Source organism: Ailuropoda melanoleuca, chromosome 9, assembly GCF_002007445.2.
Source record: "Ailuropoda melanoleuca isolate Jingjing chromosome 9, ASM200744v2, whole genome shotgun sequence".
NCBI lineage: Eukaryota > Metazoa > Chordata > Mammalia > Carnivora > Ursidae > Ailuropoda > Ailuropoda melanoleuca.
Window position 1 is genome coordinate 11,538,870 of NC_048226.1, and position 22,551 is coordinate 11,561,420.

The 22,551-nt window shown below is 46.5% G+C and overlaps 1 pseudogene; it reads right to left on the reverse strand.

Moving 5' to 3' along the window:
• Positions 1–6,538: 6,538 nt before the first annotated feature.
• LOC100468012 lies at positions 6,539–20,990 on the reverse strand (annotated as a pseudogene).
• Positions 20,991–22,551: the final 1,561 nt, after the last annotated feature.

Below are 22,551 nucleotides of genomic sequence, written 5' to 3' on the forward strand. Positions count from 1 at the left end.
CGAGCGCGGGCGGGGCTGGCGGGGAGGGGACGAGAGAGGAGGTGGGGGAGCGGGCTCGGATGGCCCCGCCCCGCCGCGGCCGCACCCTCAGGCACCCGCACCCGTTGGCTGGGTGCGGAGGCGGGGGTGAGCACGCGGTAAAGTCGGGACTTGCCGAAATGCATTCGTGAGGGAGGCGCGGGCCGCAAGTGCGGCGACCCTCGAGGTGCCTCCAACTTTACAAATTTCCCGCTAGGATGTTGGGGAGGGCACGTTTTCCACCTCCAGTCTGTGCTGGTCAACGGGGGAGTTACTCTGAGGTTTCTGGAATAGACAGTCACATCCAGAAGAAACGCTGCTGCTCTCTACGGAGACGCACCTTTGTTCTATTGAGATGTTAGTTTTGTTTAAGATTTTTCTTTAAAAAAAATTATACACACGTATTAAATGCGTAATACACAAAAACGTTGTTGTGTACAATGCTACACAACTCAGGCGTATCTAGAGTAAAAAGAAGACCATATCACATCCCCTCCCCATTGCAGCCGCTCCCCAGAGGTAACCTCGGGTCAGAGTGCGATCCTCTGTGGTTCTTTCCAGCCCCTGCTTTTACATGCAAACGCGCAGACTGCAAGTGGATTCTCACGGGCTTTTCAAAAGAATGTTTCACCATGCGGCGCAGGAACACACTGGCGAGGACAGCGGCAAAACCCCAGAGGCTTCCGGAGTCGGGAGAGAGACCCTTGCAGTGCAACAGCAAAGGGCCACCCTATTGCGATGTGCAAACCTGAAACCCCAGCTAGGGCGTGGAGTCAGCCTAAACACACAGCTCACGCCCAAATTAGCATTGCACGGTTAGAGAGATTTGCCAGTGCGTTTCAGACAGGGTTATGACCTTCCCGTCCGTACTGAAAACAGACTCTCTTGGATTTTGATAGGATGAGAACTTGGATTTGCAAAATGAAAAGGTATCATCCACATTAAAACGCGATCGTTATTTATGCTTGTGGTCTTGAGGGATGTGGTTTTAACTCAATATTCTGTGTTTTATTGGCCAAATATATTGAAATAATCTAGGGTGGGGATGTAAATAAAATCCATGTGGTTTAGCAGGAAAGGATTAGCTATTGGGATGGCCGGTTTCTATAATTAGCTCTGACGTTGGGCAAGACATTTAGCTCTGCTGGGCCTCAGTTTCTTTAGGTATAAATAGAGGAGTTATACTGTGTGTGCGTGAGCCCCCTAGACCTAATAGTTGGTGAGTAATTAATCTCTCCCCACATTCGTATTTCAGCTGATCTCCAGTATCGCTTCTTCAGGGAACACTCTCCTGGCACCCCATGCTTTTCCTGACAAACCCCGATCTCACTTGGCAGTTATGTGTTCCTTAGGCTGACCTTTTTGTAAGTGTAGGTCTCTCCCACCAGACTATAAGCACCATGAGGGCAGGTCCTCATCGGATCCTCAGTTTCTGGCCCATAATAAGCGCGCTCCAAGGATCTCTGAACGCCTATCACCGTTGGATCTCTTACTGCTCTTCCCAGATGCTTGGTGTTGGCAAAAGATCTGTTAAGTGGAAACATCTCATTTTAAAATGAAGCCTTTGGAAAGCACCCGGCAGGGTTTTCCCATCTTGGGGGACCAACAGTTCACTGTCTGCATGAGGACAGACAATTCTTAGCTCAACCACAGGCTGCGGAGACAGCCAACCGTTATTTACCTCGATGAGTATAGGCTCCCACGGAGAAGCCAATGAATATTAATGCGGCTCATTAAGTACTTGATTAAGTTGGAAGATACATAGGTGGTTGCAAGAGACACGTGAGAGCTCAGAGTTAAATGAGGCCGTGGGGTGTGTTTAGGGTCCAAATTAACAAATGTACATGCTTTCCACCAACAATCTAGAAACATTCCTAATAAAAAGCTCCAGGGAACGCTTGTCTTTCTTTGCTGCAGAGGGCCTGAATTCCTTAAAAATAGCAACAGGAAATTGGCGAACCTGGGTTCAAGTGTTAAAAAAAAAAAAAGAAAAAGAAAAAGTAAGGCCCTGAAGAAACAAGGGGTGGGGGAAGTGAATGTCTAAGGCAGTGCAAGAGTCATGTCTGTGTTAGTTTCTCGCTTGTCCCATGCGCGGGGTTGCCAAGGGAGAGGTTCAAATCTGGCCTCACATTTGTATAGGAAAACGCGAGTGCTGGGGCTCCCACCCTGTCTTGGCCACTGTTTCCTTCTCTCTTTCTCTGTCTTTCTTTTCTTTCCTTTTTTTTTTTTTTTTGCTCAGGGAAATGTGCAGTGGCTGGATCCCCCTCCATGCCCCTTCTGGAAGCCCTGACTTTATGGGGGAGAGCTTTTGCCTGCAGAGAAGGGCGCAGTGTCACGGGGCGGCTGGGCTCGCGCCGGGTGGAAGGAGGCCCCACACCCAGTGCAGGGAAAGCGGGTGCTACCAGGGTGTGGGGCACTGTGCTGTCTCAGGCTGCTTCAAAGGAGGGGTGGCGGCTGTGGGCCTAGCATGCAATGTCAGAAGGTGGATTCCTGGGGCGCCTGGGTGGCTCAGTTGTTAAGCATCTGCCTTTGGCTCAGGGCGTGATCCCAGCATTCTGGGATCGAGCCCCACATCAGGCTCCTCCGCTGGGAGCCTGCTTCTTCTTCTCCCACTCCCCCTGCTTGTGCTCCCTCTCTCTGTCAAATAAATAAATAAAGTCTTAAAAAAAAAAAAAAAAAGAAGGTGGATTCCTGGTGAAACTGATTAAGGAGTTCTTCCCAGATGACAAAACAATGCGTAGCGAATTGGCAGGACTTTTCACTCAGGGCTGGCACCTGGGGCTGCCCCTTTGGATGGGGGGGTACCCCATTATGTGTTCCTGGGTAAACGCAGGTTCAGGAGTAAGGGGGCAGCGTAAAGGAGAAGCAGGTCAGAAGCTCTCATAGGAGCCTGTTAAAGAAGGAGGCACTGACTGTCCCACACTTGGCCTCCGTGAGACAACAGGAGGGAATGGGTGTTGGAGACTCGTCTGTTTTGCACAGACTGGAAGGAGCTGCGCGGGCTGGACGCCTCCCAGAGGCCTCATCTGCTCTTATAAATCCAGCGCACTTGGTGTCAGGAAATTCCTCCACCGTGCTCGACCCTGTGGCAGGCGTGGACTTAAGGAACACAGCCTCTACCGTTCAGACACTTGCAGTCCAGGGACAGAAAGAAAAGAAGGAGCCAGAAGGTCTCCGTGGCTGCATGGCATGTTGGGGGGGGTGGTGTGTGTGCCTGAGCAGCTCCCTCTGATCTCTCTCCCCATCTCATTTTAGCAACACCAGTGCTTTTGCACGTGTGCCTTGAAGGCCCGTCTCCCCACCTTCCCTTCCAACCAGACCGTGCTCAGAAGCCCCATGGACGTTTAGGAGTTGACCTTGCAAGGTCGAGGGGAACAAGAGACAGAAGGAAAGTAAGTGCAAATTCAAGGTCATGGGATTTCGAAGTTAGGTGTATTGCTAGTTGGAGGGATTGGGAAAGTGTTTATGGAAGAGGTCTCCCTTGAGATGGCCTCTGATAGATGGATTTGAGTTTAGTGCATGGGTGAATGGGAAAGAGGGTAACTATTCCAGGCAGAGGAATGATGTGAAAAAGGCGTGGAGATGGCAAAAGGTGGGTAAGTTCAATAAGGAGTGATTGAATCTAGTTGGACTGTGGGGACTGGAGGAGAGATGTGATGGAGAAGGAGTTTAGGGCCATATCATGGAGAACCTTGGTTGCAGAATGAGCCATAGGGAGCCATTGAAGGTTATTGAGCAGAGGAATGATGCAGATAAAGCTGCACTTTTGGTAGGTCAATGGAAGATGGCTTGCAGAAGCAGGAGGTGGGAGGCCAGCTAGAAGACCCTAATAATCTTGGTAGCAATGTTATTGAGAGCATGACTCAAGATGCGAAGAGTGTACAGGGAAGTAGGGGCTGATGGGAGACCCAGATGCTTCACTGGGAGATGGAGGGGTATCAAAGTATCAGAGGGAGTAAGTGTGCATTACAGAGACTGGGAAGTCATGAGGAGGAGCTTGGAAGGAGTGGGGGGGATGGCCCTCAGACCAATCATCATGGTCCCAGCATGTGAGGGAGCCTCAAAACTATACTGAGAACATTACTTGGTTTTCCATATTTGATATTATGGGCATGTGTTGAAGCTAGAAATCCAGTGCCTGTGCCCATCATAAAAAAGAAGGCCTAATAAATTCACTGTTGCTTTTTATAGCCTTCTTTCCTATAGGCCAGTTGTTTGCTGTCTAATGGTAAGGACCATAGGCAAGGCAAATGAAGGATTCTTTTTTTTTTTTTTTTTTTTTTTTTTTTTTTTGGTTTTACACTTTTTGTTGTTGTTAAAAAAGTGAGCTATCAGCCTCAGGAATAGAAAGCCAAAAGGCAGTCCTTCATTGTTGTTCATGAATTTGGACAACAGAAGAAGGGGACTGGAGCGCCCACTTTTCCATGAGGCCTTGACTGTGCTTTGCTGGCTGGTTTAGCCATGAGATTAGTTGGAAGGTTTGGGCAGCCACAGTAGCAGGAGAACAGCTGGGATGTGGTCAGCGAGCATATCCACCCGCCGCACAACAGCACCCACAGAAGCCTGTCCTTGACAATTTAGAAACCTTGAGGCCAGCTGGCAGGCTGTGCTCCTTCATGGCGACTTGGCAAGGAGGGCAGGCTTGCTGATTTCTTTATCTCAAGGCAGGATCTGCTTGGGTTTTGTTTTGCAGTCACTGACTCAGTGCCAAACCTGCCAGAACATTCTACGTGTGCTATAGATGCTTCCTCAGTCCTCATAACCCTCTATGGGTGGGTGTTTTTATAGGGAACTGAGGTTCAAAAAGTTACCTGAGTTGAAGAGCACAGAGTCGAGTCAGGATTGGAATCCACATCCATCTGAATCCCAGTCTGGTGCATTTCCCACTGCTAAGCGTGTGGCCCCTCTTTTCCTTACAGGCCTTTCCCCATCTTTCCTGATGGGCTGATGCTGGAAACACCTACATTTGCCACTCTGGGGAACAAGCTTGTACCCCACTTTCTGCAGGGCTGCCAAAGCTGGTGGGGTATGACTGTATTGTCACCTCCAGCCAAATGCATCCCGTGTCCACAGAGCGAGATCTGCTAGCAGATTGGTTTCCTCGTGGGCTCCAGAGGGCTTTGTCAGGCTTTTGAAGCATGGAGAAGTGCGGGGAGATACTGGGTTTATTTCAGTACTCAGTGGAACTTACCGGGAAGTAACTGAGTCACACCTATTTCTGGGGATCTTAACGCTGGTCTCTAAATTTGGACCCCCTGGGAAGAAGCTCACAGGTTGATATACATAAATTCTCATCATGATCAACTAGCATTTTTGGCTTGCTCTCTGACTAACCCACCACAGTTTTGAAAAGTAAAATGATTTATTAACATATGAAAGCCAGATCCCGTGTTCCCCAGAAGCTGGCTTCTCTGGAACGAACCCAATTCAATAATAATAATAATAATAATAACAACAACAACAACAACAGCAATAAATCGATCTTTCCCCAGCATTCATCATTCATCATTAGATTGCACGATTTTTAAATTTTGCTTTATCAATTGTTAGGCATTTATTTTTTTATTTTTTAATTTTTTTAAAAAGATTTTATTTATTTATTTGACAGAGATAGAGACAGCCAGCGAGAGAGGGAACACAAGCAGGGGGAGTGGGAGAGGAAGAAGCAGGCTCATAGCGGAAGAGCCTGATGTGGGGCTCGATCCCATAACACCGGGATCACGCCCTGAGCCGAAGGCAGACGCTTAACCGCTGTGCCACCCAGGTGCCCCTGTTAGGCATTTATTAAGAAAGAATGTAATAGTTCAAATATTTTTATTAATAGTGGTATGTAAAAAAATTTCTCAGGCCTGGAGTGGAGGTCTTGTTGATTTTGGTTTCCAACTTAAACTGGATTTTATTTTTTATTTTTAAATATTTATTTGTTTTAAAGAGAGAAGAGAGTATGTGCAAGGAGGAGTGAGGGGCAGACGGAGGGAGAGAATCTCAAGCAGACTGCCCACTGAGCCCAGAGCCCAACATGGGGCTCGATCTCATGACTCTGAGATCACAACCTGAGCCAAAATCAAGAGTCAGACGCCGAACAGACTGAGTTACGTAGGCGCCCCTAAACTCAGTTTTGAAGGTACTCCGAGGAGGGCATGAGGCATTGACTCTAGCCCACAGACTACACAAGTTCAGCCATGGACAGGAGTGGGGACAGCTCAAGGATTTCCGCATTGTCTGGGGGGACTGTTTGAGGGGCTCAATTAGTGTTTAACAACAGAGGCCACTGGTATTTAAACGATATATGTCATGTTGATGTGACGAATCAGTTAACGTAAGGTTGGACAGCTTTACAGAGAGACGGGACAATAGTATGACTTAAAGATTCAAGTTTATATTCTTCCTCTCTTACATACCCAGGCCAGGTGGGCTTTCCAGGCTGGTGGCCGACTCAGCACCATGTGGTCATTCAGGGATTCAGGTTCCTTCCAAGTCATTGATCTGCAATCCCCCCAAAGCCTTATTGCGAGCTGCATCATCGAAGCTGGCTTACTGCCAAGCCTGGCTTGCAGCCTGCAGGAAGGGGAAAGAGTGTGGAGGAGTCACACTCTTCTGCTTGCATCATCATTTCTTCTAAGACTCCACTAGAGAAAGTCAAATGTCCACACCTAGCTGTAAGGGAGGCTGGGAAATCAGTGTGGGTAGGCGGCCATTGTTCTCCTGTGAAACAAGAGAGCTGAGATTTCAGTGCTTAAGTAGCCATATTTGCTAGTCAACTAGCAGCTGGATACATCTTGGTAAACTAGCATGGGGGAGAGGAGGACGTGCCCCCTCTGGACCCTGAAGTCCTGGGTTTGAATCCTTGCTCTGCCACTCTGAACTGGGAAGGCCATCTTATCTCTCTGAGCTTTGCTTGTTTCAATGGCTGTGCCCTCCTTAAAGGGCTGTTGGGAGGATTGTAACACCCAGGTGCTCGATGGCCTTGGTCAGCGTTGCAAGGAATGAAAAGCAGCTTGAGGTAGTTTGAGGAAAGGGAGATTTAGTTTACAGTGCCAGTCATCCCACAGAACCCAAAGACAGGAGGGGATGAACTTTGGCAGGGAAGGACTGGAAGTAGAGCTGGAGGCTTCTAAGGGAAACAGGAGGGATGAGGGGGAGGTCCTCCGAGTCATCCATCCACCAGCAGATACTGTTGCTACTAACTTCAAAATAAATCCTGACTGTGTCCATTTCTCTCCATTGCCACCTGCTCCCCTGGTCCAAGCCACCCTTAAGCCTGCGTGGATGACTGTAGCAGCCCCAGTGACTGGTCTCCCTGCCTCCATTCTTGTGCTCTTAAATCCATTCTTGCACTCAGTGGCCAGAGTGAAGTTTAGTAACATTGATGAGATCATACCTCCTGTTTGAGACATGGGATTCTTCCCATAGCACGTAGAATAAACTCACAGCTCCTTACCCTAGTTTACCAAACCCCACATGATCCAGCCTCTATCCCCTCTCTGGCCTCATCTACCACTCTGCCCCTCCTTCACCTGGCTTTAGCTACATGGTCTGGCTAGATCTAAACAGTTCATCTAAAGCTTGGTCCTACCTCAGGACCTTTGCACGAGCTGTTTTCTATGCCTGGACCACTCTCACTACTTTTTCCTTCTCTTATTCAGATCTCAGTTTAAAATTCAGAAACATCTCCATTATGTCACCTTCTTTAATTCCTTGCATAACAGTTCTCACACTATGATAATTGTCTCACTAACTTATTTATTTACTGTCTTTTTATTTTTTTTTTATTTTTTTTTAAAAGATTTTATTTATTTATTTGACAGAGATAGAGACAGCCAGTGAGAGAGGGAACACAAGCAGGGGGAGTGGGAGAGGAAGAAGCAGGCCCATAGCAGAGGAGCCTGATGTGGGGCTCAATCCCACAACGCCGGGATCACGCCCTGAGCCGAAGGCAGACGCTTAACCGCTGTGCCACCCAGGCGCCCCTATTTACTGTCTTTTTAAAAAAAGATTTTATTTATTTATTTGAGAGATGAGAGAGCAAGAGAGAAAGCATGAGCACTGCAGAGGGAGAGGGAGAAGCAGACTCCCCGTTGAGCAAGGAGCCCAATGCAGGACTCGATCCCAGGGTCCTGGGATCGTGACCTGAGCCGAAGGCAGAGGCTTAACCAACTGAGCCACCCAAGTGCTCCTTATTTATTTTTTGTTATCCAATCCCCAGGCCCCATCGCCCCAGTACATGCAATCTTTATAAGAGCGGGGGACTATCTATCTTGATCTTTGATGCATTCTTCTAGCTTTGTAATATTTATTGATTGAAATGATGAATTAACCAAAAAAAATGTACACTTGCCATTCTTTTTTTTTTTTAAGATTATTTATTTATTTGAAAGAGAGATAGAGAGATAGAGAGCAAAAAGGGGGAGGAGCAGAGGGAGAGGGACGAGTAGACTCCATGTTGAGGACAGAGCCTGGCACGGGGCTGGATCCCACGACCCTGAGATCGTGACCTGAGCCCAAACCGAGAGTCAGACACTCAACCAACTGAGCCCCCCAGGTGCCCCTATGCTTACTATGTCTGAAACTCTTTTACAACTTAACAGTATATTTTGAACTGCTTTCCATTCCAACAAGTACAGAGCTACCATATCCTGTAAGCTTCCCCTGTTCTATCACTTAGATATACCATGACTGATTTAATCAATTCCTGCTGTTGGGATATGTAGAGACCGCCCTTACATAAAGACCTCTCTGTGCATTCTTCATTATTTCCAATACATTTGCGCAGGGGAAGTAATGGAGGATATGCGGGTTTCCCAGGTTTGCCACGCAGAGAAAAACTGACTTCCAGAAAAATGGCAATTGTTTCTACTTCTCCGATGGGGTTGGTTTCCTCAGACCCTAGGAAACAAGATTTATAGTAACATTATTTTGGCAATTGGATATGTTAAAAACACACTCAGTGTATCACTCATTGAATCTCACTGCTTCAATTCACATTTTTAAAAAGTAACCAGTGGGGGTGCCTGGGTGGCACAGCGGTTAAGCGTCTGCCTTAGGCTCAGGGCGTGACCCCGGCGTTATGGGATCGAGCCCCACATCAGGCTCTTCCGCTATGAGCCTGCTTCTTCCTCTCCCACTCCCCCTGCTTGTGTTCCCTCTCTCGCTGGCTGTCTCTATATCTGTCAAATAAATAAATAAAATCTTTTAAAAAAAATTAAAAAAAATAAAAAGTAACCAGTGGTGCTCAATATTTTTGATCTATTTGTTGGCCCTTTGTATTTCTGTCTTTTTTTTTTTTTTCTAATGGCCTGTTCACCAACTTGTCCCCTTTCCCCAGTGAGCTTCGTCTGCGTGTGTTACTTCTGGGCGATCAGTTTCTTCTTGCAGCCTCAGAGGCACACATTCAGGTGGGAGAACATTTGCAGAAAGGAGGGAAATTGATTTTTGCCACGCACGCCCAGCTCCCGAGAGGGAGGCGCTGTCCTTCCTCCCATTAGAATATAAATTGGACCATGCCTATGTGGAAGCTTGAAATGTGCATTTGCAAAGCAAGTCAACTGTGACTAAGAGGCCAGTATTATACAACCGTGGTGAGCGGGGGCGTCCCCCTTCCAAAGGCTGTGGATCCCTTACACATTGCTTTGGAATGGCCATGGGGCCCTTCCTCTGGCGCAAAGCTGGGGCATCGGAACAAAGGTGTCTGTTCTCCCTTCTGCAGGTCTGAGCTACCTTCGCTGCCACCCGATGGGTATCCATTGCAGACTAGGTGGGTCTAGAGATGCCTCGCTGGGTCTTTGCAGGGCATTTGGAGAGACTTAGGCTTTATGGTAAGATGAAAACAGGCAGCCTTCCTTCCGCAGCTGGCCCGGGAGCGGGCTGCAAGGCAGTGCTGGCTGCCCTTTGGGCCAGGCCACTGTCACCCCTGAAGTTCAAGCTTCAGACTTACACTAACCTGGGAAACCCACCCTGAAGGGGGGTGAGCAATGGGTAAGTAATGACCACGGCATTGTGGTCATCGGTCTCTTTCATTTTTCTGCTCTTTCTCCAGGGAGGGGATGGCTTTCAGAGGAGTGGATTCACTCTTATGTACATTTCCCGGAGAAGCTCCCAGCAGAACACTGGGGGCCCTCAAACCCACCAATCTTTGCTGAGTGATGATGGAGACGCAGCCTGGGGCCCCACACACAGCTGAGGGAGGGGACTGATACTCCCAAACCAGGGCTTCTGGGACAGTGGTTGGCTTTTCAGAAAGCTTGACGTTCATTGTCAACTAACGGGCTGCTCTTACTCTGGAGGGTTTCTCTTTCTGCATGTGTGCGAGCATCCATAGACATGCCTGAGTTAAAGCGCGTTTTCTTAAACAGCGCTAGTAGAAAGTAGTTGTTTTAAAAATAGCCTTTCTTGGCACAATAAAGAGCTAGCAAATGCGTATGTATTTCTCCATTTTTTCTCTCCAAAAAATTGTGAACACCCCAAATCATTGGATCTACTGATTTCAGGGATAAGCTCTCCATGTAACTGTGCCTATAACATTCTGATTTATTTATTTATTTATTTATTTATTTATTTATTTATTTATGAAGATGTTTATTTATTTGAGAGAGAGGAAGAGAGTACGCATGTGTGCACAAGCTGGGGGGAGGGGCAGAGGGAGAGGGAGAAGCCGACTCCTTGTTGAGCGCAGAGCCCAGTGTGGGGCTTGATCCCAGATCCCTGAGGTCATGACCTGAGACACTTAACCAACTGAACCACCCAGGCGCCCCATGACATTCTGTTTTAATGGGAAGCTTGGGACTTTTTGTAGTGAGCCTCAAAGGAATAACACCCCCTCATTTCAGTTGCTGTGAAGGACCTTTCCTTATCCATGGGGGGAGCTAGGTCTTCTCCGGCATCACTCTGAGGAGGGGGCAGTGCTGGCAAATTCAGGGGGCTCTCCCTTCGGCTGGCACAGCTGGGGGAAGTGGCACGGGGTGGGTGGTGGGGGTGCAAGGTCCTCGGATCATGGGCCCGAGAAGGTTCTGGAAGGAAAACCAAGGAGGCAAAGAGCAGGGTCTTCTCGGTGACTATTTCTCTCCCTTTCCTTCCCTACCTCCCAGCTTCCTCAGATGGCTTCATTTTAGGAATCTCAGGGCCTCCAGGGAAATTTTATGCAGCGGAAGTTAACTTGCCTGTTTTTAAATAACCAGGGTCTGGACATTGGATTTTTAATTTTAGAAAACTCCAAAAATAAGGCATAAAGATAAATACAAGTAAATCGAAACGTCCCGATTTCTCTTGCTGTTGGAAAAGCACGATAGAGCTTTCGGAAGCCAGAGCTGGAAAACAAAATCAGTTAAATGGATGCAGAAGGACAGCAGGCTGGGGTCCCCTTGTCACCTTCCGTGTCATCAGCCTTGCTAATTCTCAGCACAGGAGACTTCAGGGGTATTATTACGAGATAAGAGGTCCGTCTTATATTCCTAGGAGAACAGTTCCCTCCGGTCTGCAGTAAGATCTTGGATTTGACCTATGGCTTCTGTGTCACAAAGGATCAGGGATTACAATTCAGTAATAGAACAGGCCAAGCTTGCTTTTCCTACCCCTCTCCTTCCCTCCCAAAGATAACCTCAATTTCTTTGCAATTATATTTAAGCAGCAATCTTATGAGATACCAGAGGCAAGGCTGGAATCCACTGCGTGGATTTATTATACGTGAATAGGCACAACGCTGAGTCAGTCCTATGGAGACCCCATGGTTCGTTTTCTGCCCATCTTGGTGGCTCAGCTTGTTTTCATACTACAGAGCTGGGGGTGAAGGTAGGGGTGGGGTGTGTGGGTGCTGTACTTTTGGAGATCAGAAGAGCTTAGGAGATGTAATTTTACAATCTTTGTAAAGGCAGCAAGGGAGACCTCACAGCAGCTGTGGGAAGAAGCACCTGGGTGGCACAGCTGGCAACATCTTCCCCAGAGGCTGGGGGAGCAATGCCTGGCCCGTGGGAGGGGGTCCAGGCACAGCTCAAAGGGGATCAGCTCTGGGGCAGGTGGGCTTTTCCAAGGGGTGGGCTGGGGAGGGGGGTTCTCAAGTTCAGCAGGAAGGTCTGCAGCCACCTGTGACCTGCAGAGGAACTGGTGGGAGAGAGGGGGCAGGCAGAAGGGCAGGGAGTCTCCCAGGACAGCAGGTGGAAGATTGCCCTCAGTGAAAGAATATCCAAGGCACCCGAGGGCCAGGGCTTCAGAGCAGCGGAGACCCCTGGTCCCTAGGAAGACAAACCAGCCAGAAGTCACAGCCACTTCTAGACGATTAAACATTCTGCACACTTTTACATCAGTTCGAGCGCTTTTCTTATCTGACTGAAAAGTAGTCATAATGGAAAAATCTAAAATTAATTTTTGTAAGTGGATTTATGAAATTATAATCCAATCTACATATAACTGAAAAATAGCACTTAGGTATGTAAGGTGAGTCACGTGCTCTGGGAAATGCTTGGTGTGCGTGTGGATTGCTGAGTCCTCTGCAGCGGTCCCCAGATGCCCAGGGTCCACGGTCTACCAGAAGTTCCAAAAATCAGGTCCCTCCCCTGCGAAGTTTAGTGATGAAAATCGAGGAGCTTACAAATCCATGTCTTCAGCCCAGATTTCATCCTGATTTTGAACACTCATATCCAAATGCCCTGGGCTACACGGATGTTTTGTAGGCACAACTCAACTTTGCCCGACCGAATTCTATTTTGGATTCCTCTGTCTTCTTCCCCAGGAAGTCACCTCCCCCTGTCTCAGTGGTCGCCATGTTTGGCCCATTGTACTTCCTTAAGCCTTTCCGGAATCCCCCACCCCACCACTCTCTGTCCGTTGGCTCTCAAGGACCGGCTCAGGCCTCCAGTGGCCCTTATCAGGGACTTTTGGAACCCCTTCCAATAGCAATCCTTCAGAAGTGTCCATTTTGCCATCCCACTCCTGTGATTAACATGCTGCCCCATGAAAAGATGCCCAGCATCAGTAGTCGGTGGGGAAGTGCGCATCGGAATCACGAGACACCACTACACACCTATCAGGATGGTGAACGTAAAACTAATGACATCACCACATGCTGGTGAGGACGCAGCCAAGCAGAATCGCTCATTCATTGTGGGTGGGAACGTAGAATGAACCAGCGCTGAAAAACACATTCTGGAAAACACCCTGGAAAACCGTTGGGCAGTTTCCTAAAAAACCAAACACACAACTACTGGAGAGCCCAGCAAGGGCACTCCTGAGCGTTTACCTCAGAGAAATAAAAACTCATGTCCACCCAAAACCCTATAGGCAAACATTCAGAGCAGTTTTATCTGTAATAGTCCCGAACAGTCCTTCCATAGCCCAGATGTCCCTCAGTAATAGGTGGTTAGGCAAACTGGGACACAACCATGCCACAGAGCACTGCCCAGGATCAATAAGCAGCCCGTCATTGATACATGTGTTAGATTGGATGCCTCTCCAGGAAATTATGCTGGGTGTAAAAGACCAAACCAAGAAGGTATGTATGAATGAGGGGAAGGTATGATTCCATTTATATACCGTTCTTGAAATGATAACGTTTTGTAAATGGAGGACAGGGGTTTGGGTTGGGAGGTGGGGTTGGAGGGGTGTGGGCGTGATTATAAAAAGGTAGCATGAAGGATCCCTGTGGTGTTGGGACTGTTGTGTAGGTTGACTGTGGTGGTGGAAACCCAAACCCACATGGGTGATAAAATTGCATAGACTAACACACACACACACACACACACACACACAAGTACAAGTAAAACTGGGGAATCTGAATACGTTAATTACATTAGTGTAAGTATCCTGGCTGTGATATTATACCAGAGTCTTGCAAAAAATGACCAGGGGAGAAACTAGGTAAAGTGCAAGATTTTTTTTTTCTTTTTCTTTTTCTTTTTTTTTAAGATTAAAAAAAATTTTTTTTTTAAGTAATCTCTACACCCAGCTCGGGGCTTGAACTCATCACTGAGATCAAGAGTTGCATGTTCTACTGACTAGAGCCAGCCAGGCGCCCCAGAAATTTTTCCATATTATTATGACTGTGAATCTGTAATGAGCTCAATTTAAAAAAACTGTTAAAATGTGAAAATGTGTTTGTATTCAAATTTATTTTGCTGTGGTGAAATATACATAACATGAAATTCACCATCGTCACCCTTTGTAAGTGTGCAGTTCTGTGCATTAAGCACAGTCACATTGCTGTGCACCATCACCACCATTCATCTCCAGAACTTCTGCAACCCCCCCAACTCACACTCCGCACCCATTAAATGCTAACCTCCCATTCTCCCTTCTCCCATGCAATTGAAAGAAACGCTAAACCCTGCAGAGCATCTCATCACCCACAGCGCGAGCTCTGTCCGTGTCCTTGAGCTGCCCTTGTTCTCCAGGCTTACCTGCCCACAGTCCTGTGAACCCTGTCTTGCCTTATCCCGTCCTTGTCGGGATACCTCCTCTCCACCTTGCAGATTCAGTTTTAGGGTCCTTCTGAGGTCTGGGAGGAGGCCAATGTGTTCGCATGGTCATAAGTTTTTGTAAATTTGCAAAAATAGAATATTTGCACTGCAATCGGGGGCCACCTCGGGCATTTCCTGTCCTCGTCCCCCTCTGCCCCTGCCATGCCTATAGTTATTGACTACTTCCTATGTTGTATCTGTTGCATGTCTTCTTTTCCCGTTGGCCAAGCTTGGATTTTTCTTTCAGGAATTTAAGTGTCATGAGAATGTCTGCCCACGATGAGGCTGTTCGAGACTTGCAGTGTGGGATGTGTCAAGAGCTCTAAAATGGATTTTCGAAGACTTGGAAGAGGAGATCGAACATCAACGAGAGGCACAAAGCTTACACAAAAAGTTGATAAACCTTCAATATGCAATTTTCTTAGAATTTGGAAGGATGCTTTGGAACACTTCAATAAAAGAAGTGAGAGATCACAGATTCCTAATTTGGATGAAAGAAAACCTATTGTGTCATCTTTAAATTTATTAAAGAACTGAGAGCAGCACAAGGATGGAGAAATTGGATCCCTGTGTTGTACACCCGAAACTAATGTCACATCATGTGTCAACCTTATTCAAGTGAACAAATAAAAAACAATAATGCAAAACCAAACAGAACAGAACTGAGAGCAAATTCAGGTAAACTTAATGGATTGTATACAAAATGTGATTGAAAAAAACATGAAATCAGTAGAAATCATTCTAGCATTAAAAAATTGTAAAACTTTTTAAAAGATATGTCGAAGGCAGAAATTCATTAAGAGAAAGATATTCTATTTCTAATGGAAGTGATGACTAAGCCCTCAGATTTTTTTGATAACTAGATTAGTTAACTAAGAGGAGTCCATCATTTGAACACTTTGGGCAAAGATTTAAGTTTCTTGCTGATTTGCCCCCAAATTTGTTGTTGTTGGCATCGACAACATAATTTAAACTTATGACACATATTATAGTGAGGGAATCGACAACAAACTGGTAAATGAGTTTCATCAGTTCAGAGAATTTGAGGACTGCAAGATCAGTCACTGCCTAAGAAAACGTGGAATAGCCCGAAATCTCACAGCTCATATATAAACCATCAGAGGTTTTTTCAGTTTTGACAACAATCCTGAAATTTACATGACCACCAACAAAGAATTTGTTCTAAACTGTTAAGAATAAAAATAAAATTTCCATCCACCACGTGAGAGGAAGGACTACATTATCCATTTCCTCTGTAAAAAATACTGCATTGTCATAGGATGAGGCAATCAAAGAGTGGGCAGGACAAATATATAGAGACAAAAGTATTGTAGAGGTGAACCAGGCAGCTCATGAATGAAATGATTGTGTTTCTTTCTTTTTTTTTTTTTGGATCGTGTAATGTTTGCAGTAGTTGATCAACTTTTAAAAATTTGCTGTGCGGTGTTTCCTTGCGCTCAGCGAATATTCATTTTAGCGCCTAATTTTGTGTTCATAACTTTGTATTTGAAAGGACACTCCCCAGATTACATTAGCCTCAGGACCCCAAGAAATCTGGATCTATGCACGCCCCACTTCTCTGCTCTCCTGTCTTAGCTGCGTAACTGCCAGGCACGTTCTAAGACTCTTGTCTCATATTGTCCCTCCTAACACATTAAAAAAGCAAACCCGGAAAGCCTTTGCATATGCTTTTATTTTCCCTGCTATAAACACTATCATATGATGGACAAGGACAGGGACTCAGCCCCCTGCTGCCTGGTTTGAATTCCAACAACGGACTTGGTAGCTTTGTGACATCAGGCAAATCCCTTATGCTCTACAACTCAATATTTTCTTCTGGCAACCAGGGATAATAGTTCCATACCTTAAAGTGTCATTGTGATGGTACTGATTTTAAAAAGCCTGGCATGTGCTCCCAGTACCTAGCAAGGTGTCTGGCAGAAAGACTGGCATGCAGTAGGTGCTCAATAAACGTCGGGTTAATTTGAATGTGTGGACTGGTTGCACAGAGGCTGAGGCCCACGGCTTCATAGGGTGTGACCTTCTGTAAATTTCTCTCTCTAGTCCTGGATTTCGTGGATATGAAACAGTGGCTTCCAAATTGAAATCTTCCTAGTTCCAAAATCCTGTGAGTTAGTAGACATAAAGTAATATGTGATTTTATTACTCGCTAGAGTGGATATTCAGTGAAGCTCAATTTTAGTTCTCTTGATAATTTCTGGATTTTTGCTCTTGACTCTGATTCTTCAAATATTTTCTGTAAGCAAGCAGGATATAAATAGAAACAACATCCCAACTCCAGACTTTGTGATTATAAGCTCATAGTAATCTTATTATTAATAGCTGTCAGTCTTTAACATCCTTATTTTCCTCCCCTTGAGGAGTATCCATAGTAACTTAATTAACCTCTAGATTCAGGAGGTATGGCTTTGTGATAGTTAATTTTGTGTGTCCACTTAGCTAGGTTCTGGTGTCCAGTCTGGTCAAACCCTCGTCTAGGGTATTTTTTAGACACGATTAACATCTGCAGTCAGGTGGCTTTCAAGAAAGTGTCTTCCATGATGCAGGTGGGCCGTATCCAAGCAGTGGAAGGCCACTGAGAGGAAAGACAGGTTAAGGGGTAAGAAGGAGTTCTGACTCCACACTGAAACACAGAAATCCTGCTTGAGTTTTCAGCTTGTTGGCTTGCCAGCAAATTTTTTGCTAGCCCCTACAATCATGTGAGCCAATTTCTTAAAATAAATGTCTGCTTGTATTTATCCAGTTCCATTTCTCTGGAGGGCCGTGATTAATAAAGCCCTCAAACAGGTCAGCTCAAGACATAGGAGGAGCGTGCATTCATTCACTCGTTCTTCTAGGCAGTAATAACTTACAGGTACACAGCATTCTGAAGGGCATTGGACATGATTTGTAAACCATCACAGGAAGCATGATGGACTCAAACTGTATGGTTCCCTGAAAATGCCCCGTAGAATCTGATTGAGCAACAAGGAAATAAGTATTATAGGAGCTGGGAGACATACTGTGGGTTTGGTGAGACAAAGGCCCCCTTTCTAGGAACTCCAGCGGCTATACTCCTCCCAGTTAGAAGATGAGACATTTAGCAGAATGTTCCAAAAATGAGATCTTGACCCATGTGACGGCAGAGGTAGACCTCAAGGCCATTACGCTAAGTGAAATAAGCCAGTCACAAAAAGAAAATTCTGTATGGTTCCACTGGTATGAGGGGCCTGGAGTAGTCAAATACACAGAGGCAGGAAGGATGGTGGTTGTCAGGGGCTGGGGGAGGGGAGAATAACAGTTTGGGATGATGAGAAAGTTCTGGAAACGGATGGTGGTGAAGATTGCATGACAGTGTGAATGCACTTGATTCCACTGGACTGTATGCTTTGAAATGGTTAACACTGGTAAATTTGGTAGAAATGGAACACTTTACAGTATATGTATTTTATTACCACCCCCTCCCCCCAAAGCTGCATAGGCTTTTCTAGGGCAACGTGTCTGGGAACTTCACATTGAGACTATTTCAGCATTCTAAAACCTTGCTTTTCATTCTTTGGCCCCTAGCTTACCCTGCACCTGTCTCCCCAGCATCACCATCTCAAGGCATTCATTTAGACAGGAATGTGGCCACAACCAGGACAGATCCATCGGTGCCTGGGAGGACAAAATGGTAGTTGCACTGGGAAGCAGAAAAAGGTAAGCCAGGAGAGCTGGTGGAGGGCCTTCCTTCAAGCCACAGCACCCCCAGATCCTGCTTTCCCATCGTCTCCGCCGGTCATCTTGGAGCGAGAGGACAGCAGAGCCTGGGGGAGGTGAATGCCAGACCCGTCTGGGTTTCTGAGACCACACTCTCCCATCCGTAAGGGTGGGACCCAGCCTTCTCTCTGTCACCGAGCTGCCACCTCCAACATCAGGCAGTCAGGACAACCATTCTTGGGGCACCTCATTCTCACCTCCTTGGAGGCCCAGGGGAAACCGGAGCCTGCAGTCTTCCTGCTGGGAGACAAAGTATGGCGGCCGTGGGAGATGGAAGGTCAAGAAGGAATCGTAGGGCAGATTCCCTGGGACCTGCTGTCCTCTCGGCAGCCATGCTGGCTGGGGCTGGAGCCACATTTTCCTGCAGGCTTCTCACTTCTCCCAACTAGACATGTTGCCCTTGAATCAAGACCGCGGTTAAATACCTCTAAATAATTAATCGTTCTCTTGAACTGGTGTTCTCTGCCTGCTTATGCTTTTCTGGCTGCTTTCACTTGTCTTTTTCCCTTTTTGATTCAAAGGTGGCATTAATAATTTATGAGCAGACTGTGGTCACATACCCTCACGCTCACGCGCAGAGGGAGAGGAGGCCCCTCCTTTACTCCACATGTCAAAGTCAATACGAGGGAAGCTAGAGCCTCCCACATCAGGCTCTTTCCTGCCCTTCTTGGAACAGAAATGAGGGTCAAGTCTATGTATAGGTTTGGCCTGAATCAAACTCAAGAGCTTTTAATTCTGTTCAACAACGTTGACGGGCGCCAGGTCCCAACAGACTTTAAATAGAGCAGTAATACATTCTGTGACAAAGAGCACCGAGGGGGAGAAATTAGGAAATGGAAAATGGAATGCTATTTTTTTATTTAGCCAGGGCTTCAAAAGAGGGGGGAGTAAGGGAATCTAATAAGTTGGTACCAGGAGGCAGAGTTGCTGGAGGAGAAGGCTCTGGAACGTTGGCAGTCCTCGTTACTGAAGTAGGTAGCCCCAGAAAAATGGGAAGCAAAGCAGGATGGACCAGGCACAGGGAATTGCTGGGGAACGTTTTAGGTGGGCTGATAAGGAACATCCCAAGGAAAACGGGAGCGTAATTGCGTGTGCAGAATGCCCCGTTTACAAAATGTCTGTGGGGACAGATGAAAAACTGATAAACGGGATTGCTCTGAGAAGGGGAAAGGGATGGGGGACGGGACAGGCAGGAGATTCACTTTTACCTAGAATGTTCCAGAACCTTGAATATTTGTGGCACTATGTGTATTACTTTCGTACAAAAACCAGGAAACACATAATAATGTGAGTATACGAATTGGGGGCAGGTTTAAAGAGGCTTATTTGTGGAGAAGGAAGAGAAGTCAGAGATGCACAGATTGAGGGAGGACTTTTTTTCTGGTCTGTAAATATTTTGACAAAATAAGTCTTATAAAGATGTAAAGCAGATTTCCACAAGACGGCACTGTACGATGTGACTTTGTCGGTCAAAGATGGCAGAATATTGGCCATTTCACATAGTCAGACCCAGGATTTCTCCATCTTGGCACTGTGGACGTTTTGATACTATTTTGTTGCATCGTAGGGGGTGATCTATGTGTTCTGGGATGTTGAGTGGCATCCCTGGCCTTGACCCACCAGGATGCCGACGGCACCTCCCCACGTGTGACAGTCTTTCATATTTCCTATGTCTCCAGCAGGACTGGCAACCCAATCTGGGGGACCCAGTGCAAAACGCAAATGTGGGGCCTCTTACACAAAAGTATTAAGAATTTCAAGACGGTGACAGCAGAGCATTAAATCAAGTGTGGGGCTGAGGGCCCTCCTAATTATGGTGCCCCATTCGACTGTGCGACATACATCCATGAGGCTAACCCTGGTCTCCAGACATTGCCAAATAGACTTAGGTCTTCTTAGACACGTACTCCAAGTCATAGAGAAGTCCATCTTTTTTTGTCACATAAATGTGACAAAATGCACATTTATTACAAAATAATGTTTATTTCATGAGGAGGGCAGAAAAATAACACTAGGAGCCACTACAAAGGTTCTGGAGCTCAGTCTCTGAGGAGGGAGGTGAGAGGCTTTTGCTTTGCTCTGGGAGCAGAGTGTCCTGAGGCTCTCTGAGCTCAGGGGACAACTGTGGTACAGCGCATACAGCAGGGACGTGGCTCCAAAAGCCCAAGGAGCCTACATGGTCCCGACAAGATGCTCTGGCCACAAAGATCAAAGAGAACCTGAGGGCAGCAGGGAACTGCTTCTGAGAAGTGCCAGGATGGGACAGCCTTGCTCCTCCCGACACTGGAGTGTGGAACAGTCTCTCAGGCTGAAGGCTGCTGGTCCTGGTTCAGAAGATATTGCCCAGTGGACTTATGCTCAGTTTGTTGCCCAAATGTCTGTGCTGAGGAAAAGTAGCAACCTTTCCCAGGACAACCTGACCCACCAACTCTCACTGGTGTGGTCAAAGACCGGAAGTATCTGTGGTCAAAGCCCATGAAGGGCTGCTGGCTGAAATTTTCATACTTCCAATCCAGTCCATACTGGAGAAAGCCGTCAGGGTGAGCACCCCAAGCAGCAGCTCTGAACCACAGAAGAAGAGTAGATGCCATTCATGATGGCTTCCAGGCGGAGCACGTAGGTCTGCAGCGGCAGATAATAGGAGGTCATCCTGGCAGATGGGAAGGTCAAGGCCATATTAACACCAAGTGGCATCTTTTGTTGGCAGAGGTTTCCCTTTGTACCAAAAAACAGTCAAATTCCTTCAACTCCAAGGTAAAGGAGAAGCATCACCACATCTATCACTAGATTGGCTTTTGGATATGGTAGCAGGAGAGCTTCATACAGAAATACGAAGAGTTCCTGCAAGAAACAGGTAACATAATACCACCTGTTCAGAAAGAAGAGGATTTCCAGTGATGGGGGTAAACGCCAACCGTTTCCCTCTGAAAACTCACTTCCTGGCGCCATCTTCAGTCCCCACGGAAACTGTGTTGGCTGCTATAGCTGCTCCAAGAGCCTCTTTTATTATTATTATTTTTTAAAAGAATAAAATTGGATGAAGTCTTAAGAAATGCTATAGCAGAACGTCAAGCACTAGAAAGTTTGGCTGGCAGCCAGATCAGGCCTGCCATCTGTTTTTGTAAATAAAGTTTTATTGAAACACAGCCATGTTCATTTCTTTACATACTGTCTGTGGCCGCATTCCGCTAAGACAGCAGGGTTGAGAAGTTCCAACAGAGACCATATGCACTGCAAAGTCTAACGTATTTATTATTTGTCCTTTTCCAGAAAAAGTTTGCTGACCCTGTTCTAGATGATTGAGTTTTCAACCTGTGATGGTGGTAGTGGTGGAACAGATGGAATTAGCTAGAAGCCCGAGCATGTGGGATCCTCTAGCCCTTATTCTCCACACAAGCGAGAGCAGTTAGGGTTCTTGTTGCAGAGACAGTAGAGAATTACTCTGGCTTATGTAAGGGGAAGAGAATTTATAGGAAGGATATCAAGGGTGCTCAGAATCAGTGGGTAGCTTAATTAATGCATGAAATCATGTGTGGAACACACAAAAAATAATGCCTGGGATTCTTTTGGTGTCCAGCTTCCTTTCTCAGAATGTACGGGAGAGCAAATGACCAGGATGGAGCTGTTTTTGTGTTAAAAAGAGCTGTAGGCTGAATAAATGTAGGGTTTAGGCTAGTTTTTATTTTATCTGAACAGGTTCATTTCATTCCTAATAAATATTCTTTCACATTTCAGCTCTTTCGGCCCCTCCCCCATTTAAAAAAAATATTACATGTCTTGGAAGAAGTGTTTGGCAAAAACAATCCAAAGGAAGGAGGTCTGATGGAAACTCAAGTAGTTTTGCAGGAGTAATAATAATTATGTTGATAGGTTTCCTGCCTAAGCCTTCTCAGTGGGCAGCATTTGCAAATTAAACACACTATGAAATATTCAGCCCTTTGCCACATCTCAGTTGATTTGTATAAACCCCCTGCCTGGGCTCTGGGGTGAGCTAGTCCCTAATTAATTATTAAATTCCCATCTGTACAGTGTGAACAGGGTAATGACATTCCAGCAGGGCCCTAGGAAAAGCCGGGCACCGCCTTCTGGGGAAGGCTTCTGGCTTTCCCGGGCTTGGGTCCTTCTTCCAGCCAAGGGTCCCTTCCATGCATCTCCCCCAAGGACTAATTATAGATCTGGCCGGTGACCAAAGTAGTTCCGACCTTCCTATAACCCGGGATTCCACGATTCTGGTCTCAGCCCCATACCACCCACAGCTTGGCCACCAAGGAATCACCATATGGCTTTATAAGGACATTCTCAAACCCATCCTAGGCTTGCTTTATGGACG